This window comes from Ptychodera flava (assembly GCF_041260155.1).
Source record: "Ptychodera flava strain L36383 chromosome 23 unlocalized genomic scaffold, AS_Pfla_20210202 Scaffold_24__1_contigs__length_23054250_pilon, whole genome shotgun sequence".
In the NCBI taxonomy this organism is placed as follows: domain Eukaryota; kingdom Metazoa; phylum Hemichordata; class Enteropneusta; family Ptychoderidae; genus Ptychodera; species Ptychodera flava.
Genome location: NW_027248278.1, coordinates 18,475,558 through 18,483,386, shown reverse-complemented (window position 1 = coordinate 18,483,386; position 7,829 = coordinate 18,475,558).

The following is a 7,829-nucleotide window of genomic DNA, read 5'->3' as shown; positions in this document are numbered from 1 at the left end:
CAATAAACACCAAAACCTCTACATCGCTTAATGGTTCACCAACCACTTTTGGGGCTCATTTTGGAATCCTTTCAATCCAAAGTTTTCGCCAGCATGCTTTTATGGAAATCGACAATTTAATTTTTCCCTAAAGAGTTGGCTCAGATATGGCGGCCATGATGATTTTGAAGTGTCGGTAAACATTAGCTACTGTTTCTGTAGTATTGGATTTTTTATAGTGACCCCTGACATTATTCTTTAATTTGAAAGGGAATTATTTTCTTTTGAACGTTTGAGCAAAAGATCGAAGTTAATTTCGAGGAGAGCAATGCCTTAATATATCATCAGTTTTTACAATTGTTATGTAAGTACCTCTTGTGTGTTCATAATAGTCATCGAGCAAACAACGAAACCGAAATACATTATTTGAGAGACAGAAGGACCATTACCTCACGGACGCCCCTTGAAGTAATTCATTAATTTGAAATGTGTGCCTTTAGTAATAGTCGCGCCAGCGGCTTACTGACTACGCATGCGCATATTTAAAATATACTATGCGAGTAACCGGAAGTGTACTCTTCTTTCATGGGCGCCGCCATGTTTTTTTTTCGAGTACTCGTAAATAAACAAATACGAAACAAATTACTAATATATAACATGCCATTTACAAAATATACCTCTTTTCGTAGCCAGTAAATGATATTATGCACCTTGTCGCCGATACAAATATCGTTTATGTAGATAAAGGGAGAAAACTGTCGTGCATATGAACGGGGGCATACGCAAAGAATGCTGGGATTTAATTTTAGAAAAGCGCCCCCTGTGTCAATAATTAGATTCAAAAATTGCCAGTTTTTAGACGGAACGCTGTAGTTTTCAGCACGAGGGACGGTGTTTTCAGCTTGCAAGTGGAAGGTGGGCAGTGCGGTCACCATTGCAATGATAATGATTGCATAATACGTCCCTTGTTTAACGCAATAGGCTGTTATCATTGTAAAAATTGCCAATTTTTGTCCAAAATTTTTACACGTTACAGAAAATCTATACCTGCTCTGCTGCAGGGTTTGACGTCGTGTACGTACGTGAACTGCTTTCATCAGAGGGAAACTGGGCATAGTTGTCATATAAACGTTTATGAAGTAACAATTAATTACATTTTATCATGAATCAATACAAATAACATTGCCAATCTTAACCCCTGGCGCGACACCAAGGGCTGAGCCCTATATAATAGTCGCGCCAGCGGCTTACTGACTACGCATGCGCTTATTCATAATATACTATGCGAGTAACCGGAAGTGTACCCTTCTTTCTCATGATGGGCGCCGCCATGTTTTTTTTTTGAGTACTCGTAAATAAACAAATACGAAACAAATTACCATGATATAACATGCCTTTTATAAAATATACCTCTTTTATTAGCCAGTAAATGTTATTATACACCTTGTCGCTGATACAAAGTATCGTTGATATAGATAAACGGAGAAAACTGTCGTGCATATGAACGGGGGCATACGCAAAGAATGCTGGGATTGAATTATAGAAGAGCGCCCCCTGTGTCAATAATTAGATTCAAAAATTGCAAGTTTTTAGACGGAACGCTATAGTTTTCAGCTTGCAAGTGGAAGGTGGGAGTGCGGTTACCATTGCAATGATAATTATTGCATAATACGTCCCTTGTTTAACGCAATAGGCTGTTATCATTGTAAAAATTGCCAATTTTTGTCCAAAATTTTTACACGCTACACAAAATCTATACCTGCTCTGCTGCAGGGTTTGACGTCGTGTAAGTACGTGAACTGCTTTCATCAGAGGGAAACTGGGCATAGTTGTCATATAAACGTTTATTACTACTATATAGTAAAAAGAATTCAGGTTGACCTATTTACGCCCGGATCTTTTTTTCACCCGTTCTCCAAGCACATATCGTAAAGAGACCCTGTTTTGTGGCCACACGTTCTCTTCTCATCCAAGAACACGGTGGTACAGTAATATGTTGATAAAAAATCATTATTTTGATAAAAAATGCGATTTTTCAAAATCTCTCGCAAAATCCCGTGTACTCTCGCTTACCCTAACAATTGACGGTGCCCCCGCGCGAGAAATTATAATAAAGGCAAATATAAACAAACACAATCGCATTTAATGAGGTACATTTTGGTAAGTTTCTTGCGGATTATTCTGACATTCACCTGATTTAATTTGTTTGCTTAAATTATCTCCGTGTTTGCGATTAATAATTATAATATTCCGTCTCCGGTGGGGGGCTCGCGACCGACTTTTGTTTGTAAGTGCGCCCGACCGCTATACGTGACCCCGTCGCTTACCCTTAAAGTTCTAACGGAACAAATTCAGCACAAACGAAAACCGCTAATTTCAAGTATCTCTACGCGTATAATGTCCCGAAATATGTTAATTTACTCCAGCCATACCTTCATTTACTCGTCCCGTCTTTAAAATTGTGAATGGGTTTGATTTAATGTGAATTAGCGACATCAAACGAACACTCCGGACAAGCCGCGGATTAGCACCCCCCGACCATGTTTTGCCTGTGCAAACAAACATGAACCTGTGACCGAAACGGTATACCCTCGTAAAAGAGGCGTAGATTTAGACCAATAGATAGGAATATTATAGGAGCCATGGAGCTTTTAAAAATTATAACATTCAAACAACATGAACTATTCAAAACTTCCAATTTTTAAAAGATATTTCGATTTCGCGCGCGTCGCCCAGTCGGTCGCCCAGACGTACAATGAGGTCAACGAACTCCTATGTATGTTACAAGCCGATGAAAGGCGTGCCGTATCTCCTCTGGCCTGGGAAAACGTATATATGTGCATATCGCGCAAAGTGAGGAGTTTGTGAAAGGATGTTTGGATAATAATGTCAGAAAGATAAAGTTTTACAATGAGTAGGGATGTAGTGTTTTTCTTTTCAAGTATTGCTGTCAAATTGCCGTGATTAAACACATCCAGTCCGGCCGGGGCTGACACCGGGATATACGCGGGATGGAGTGGCGGAGGTCGATCATGCATCGTGATGCATGATCACGAAAGGACGTGGAAATGTTCTGATGCGACGTATTCCGTCCCTTGATTTATTCTCAGTGCATGGAGCCTAAGCTTATTATTTACGCGATTGGAAATTTGTGATTTACAAAATATCCGCAAAAAAGTAATGCGAGTATAGTAGTAAGAAAACTTTACATGGTATGATCTATCAACGCCAACGCCGGTCCCTGGGTAAATAATTGTCGAGGCCGGGTGATCATACTCAAACATCCCCGGGCCCCGGGCTCTCGCTTTGTTCAAAGTTGCGACTTGGCATCAATGAATGACTTTCCTTCAGGATGTCTATAAATAAATCCAAACTATCATTGGATGATATTTTAAAATAAAGCCCTCCCATATCCGTCTTCTCTAAAACTTGCGCAATGATTGGTCCTTTCCGAATATTGTCTCAATTTTATACCACATGGGGGGAAGTTCATCAACAACAAGGTCTGTGAGTGGTTCACAAATTGCAACTTTCATCTCACAAAATTGTCAATCAAACAGTGTGGCGTCCCACAACGTTTTGTCTCCGCACTCCAGGGTGAAAAAGAATCACTTTGCGAGCAGACAACGAACATTTTAATGAATTGATCATTTTTCAACATTAAAAGTTATATAAATGAAAACTTAACTCACAAAAAAGAACATGATGATGAGACAAAGATTGAATGAGGAAAAGTCCTGACACATTTCCATGAAATCCAGGATAACTATTTGTTCTGTTGTTTGTTGATAGTTATAATTTTGAACAGGTATGTCTCTTTTCAGGTCATAAATACAACACTTTACTCATTCCTTTAGCAATGACTCACACTTTAACATCTGCACAATTTATTCTTCAACACACAAGTCACTTTTCTTTGGCTACGGTATCTCCACTCTCTCTCGAAAGAAATTATGACACCTTCAATATCCAGAAAACAGTGTAGCACGTAGGGTTGTTTATTTCAAATACTACATGAACATGCAGGCAAACATCAGTAGATGAAATTTTGTTCAATGCTATACATGTATATCATTGATATAGGAAATATACCAGTGTATCCAGAAATACCAAGTTACAAATATAGCGTGAAATAAATTTGGCATCTACTTGAATTTTTAGGGTTGCCCAGAAATAAATATTAAATAAACATTATTTATTGCTTGGTATGCTTTTCACAAAACTGATGCAGAATGAATGAATGAAAGTCAAGGTGACATTTTAGTATGATTACGTGTAGCTATGAATACCATGTTATAGGCTACAGTTTGAAATAAGATAACCAAGGTGAAAATCAGCAAGCTGTAGATCTATTATTGACCCTATTTGAAACTGGCCCTCAGCTACAACATCATGAATTCACCTGGAGATTCAAGAATCTCACCCACCTAAATCTAACGGTACCCTTCTAAACACAAGTTGCCTGAGCTCCACCAATGACCGAAGAGACACAATGAACACAAGATGCTGGAGAATCATAATTTTATTTATTTGATCATTTCTTCCCGACCTTCCTTATTTTCATTTTCGGACAAATGATACTATAATATGGAAGGGATTGAAAGATATCAATCCCCAACTCTTTCTGTATAGTACAAAATAACTAATAACTTAAAAAAAAACATGGAGAGGCTTAATCACGTCATGGTCTCCAAACCGATTCTGTATAATAGTTTACCCTAATTGCCTTTTTGGGAATGTGCAACTTTGTGATCAACTTGCTGTGTGTATTTCAGGTGAGATAAACACTTGCGAGTGTAAAATTGGCGTCATCCTCATACTCACTTCAGCTTCACAGGGCAGGTATGGATTTTGAGTGTGAGATGCCGCGGTGTCATAATTCTTCACTAGACTGACGACGGTCAGATCTGACTATTCCCGACAGTACAAGCATCATATCATTCATTTTCAGTTATCTCTTTCACAACATTCATTCAGTAGGGTTTTGCGAAGCATCTTGTGAAGTAACAATTACAGTTTATCATGAATCAATACAAATAACATTGCCAATCTTAACCCCTGGCGCGACACCAAGGGCTGAGCCCTATATAATATTATTATGAATGTTATGGAGTTACTTTATTCTTATGTACTACGCCAAATTATGGCTCACAGCTCAGTGTCTTTGACACTATCGTTTCAACAGTATGTAGTCTCGGCTTAATGTGTGAAGTAAGAATGAAAGTTACGTACTTTCTCGGGTGGAGATTTTGCGCAGTGAAATAAGTAGTTTTACGGCTTTTACAGAAAATCAGAGCATGGCGCTTGACGTAGGTTTCTAGTATCATACAAAAACTACGGCACGGTTTTAGACAAGAGAAAGCCCATTTTTTGAGAATATACAGATACAGAATTTAGATTCAGTTTTTTTCTCACTTATTGGCAAGGCCTGCTAGTTTTACACCAAAGACTGTCTTCGTAATGTAATCCTTGTTATTTTTACGTGTAATAAACAATAATAGTTTATGAAACTTAGCAGAATAGCAGGGCATAACAATGGCAGGAAACTAAATCAGGTGCTATAAGGCAAAGGTAAAAAAGATATGATCAAAGTCTCCAAGTCCATAATAAGTCCTCGGTAATAGGTAAGCGGTATGGACGGCCAAGCAAAACTACTGAGTTTTGTTTAGCTCTACATTCGTATTGTTTGCCTGTTTGTGTCTTCATTTTTCCGTCTTAGTGACGAAGGGAAGGGCCATTCCTGAGAGGGAGTAATTGAAAATAGGAGACGAATGCGTGGCGAAATTGCTTATTTTTCTGGTCTCACTTTTTTGGTAAAAAACCCACTTGGCTGAAAAAATGTGGAAGTCTTGAACGATAAAATGGGGAAGGTTATTTTTGAAAGCGGCTTTTTTCAGAGTGTTGACTTAAAATGCCTTTTCGTCGGCCATCAAAACCGACAGTTTTCAGTCACATCCGACAAGTTGATGTAAAGTGTAAATGTTTGAATGATGTAATTTCCCGTTTGCGAAATGCATTATGTGATCATCTGTTTCGATTCATAAGTACTGAAGTATCCATTGTATCTCTGACAGAAAAATATCGAAGACAACTTTGCAAATGCAAAGCACACGATATTCGCACCCGAAAAAGTGATTTTCTTCCTAGAACTTCGCGCGAATGGTACTTTAATCGCACAGCAACGGAACATATGCATGTTTTTGATGATTACCAATGCGGGAAGCCATAAAAACTAAGTTTCACATGATTGATGTAAAGGCTTTATATAGTTTATAAATTTGATAAACTGCAGTTTAATGACAACATACGGGGAGAAGGCCATAGACTTACATTTGTTGGTTACGGCAGCCATCAAGCAAATATTTAACATAAGATGATTTCGCCATTATTTCAAAGGTAACCATATATGACTTGTATCAGTTAACTGACCTTTGACTTTCATCTGGTACATCAATTTACAGTCAGGTGAAAGGTCGTTCAAAAGTAGTTCATCAATTGATTCCTAAGATTTAATTACTTCGAAATGATTTAGTGATATGTTTAAACTATTTGTGAATTCGAAAGGTGGCCATAATACGAGACAACTTTTTCGGAAATCCATTCTCATTTCGAATTACAGAATACAAAGTAAATAATGCTCTCTTTAGTTTGAAAAAAATACGAGCGTTGAGGATGACAACGACTGGACACCAATTTTCTTTTTAACAGGTAAGCAAAGGCCTACACATATTTGTCGGGTTGGGAAAACATTTTCTAAGCATTAAAATTGTTTCAGACAAACATGGTTATGTTTGAAGTGTACAACAACTAAAAAAACTACAGTTCATATATCGTTGTGGCTTATGATAAATGACTCTTACCAAATATAACACATGTGTTGTGGAGTATGACAAACAACACTTTTATGTAAGTGTTTCTATTACATCTGACGAATATTTGTCGACGTAGACCGCAAAAGCGTTTTAAGATCCCGGAGAAATTACGAAAAACCTCAAAGTTTTAAGGTAGGTCAAATTTAAGAGGAAACGTCAACCCTAATCGGAGGTAAAGGGAACCTCATAAACGCACTCTGCAATTGTAGTTTTATATGGTTGAGTGCAGATTTGCATTGCGTTAAAATAATTCGTTGGTCCAATTTTCTTTACCAGCCACGGAATGGCAAATTTTCTAATATAAGCCTGCATCGGCAATATGATTTTTAAAGGGGAAAACACATGAAAATTGGGACCTAGTATCTTAAGGAATTTAATGTGAAGTTAGTGTTAATTTGAAATAAAACAAAACCGCATGTCCAGAGTTTAAATTAATGACAAACTGTTTATGTGAGCAATTTTATTTAATTTTCATAAAAAGTCGAACTTTTACGACTTTTAAAATGACATTCGCGCTGTAATTCTTAAAACTAAAACCAGTCAGTATCTCTTTAACATTATTTGCCGTCATCAGTTGATATTAGATTAGTCGACTACGTGATTTCCGCTTAAATATATAAATATGTAGCTTTACAACTATAACACAAAAATAACAATTATCGCTTTGCGTAGTTTTTCGATATCATATAAACATAAACGGCTTGGTTGTAGATAAGAGGTAACCCCGTTTTTAAAGAAGAACAGAAAAACAATTTAGATTAAACTGTTTTCACACTTATTGGGATTGTTTTGCTGGTACTACACAAAGCGTATCGTAGACATCTAATGATTTCCTTTTTTTAATTTCATACACAATGGTTTATAAAACTTAGAGAATAGCATGACATAACAATAGCAGGAAACTAAATCAGTCTCACCCTACTGTTGAAGTAAAGTGTAAATGTTTGAATAATGTAATTTCCTGTTTACCAGATGCAT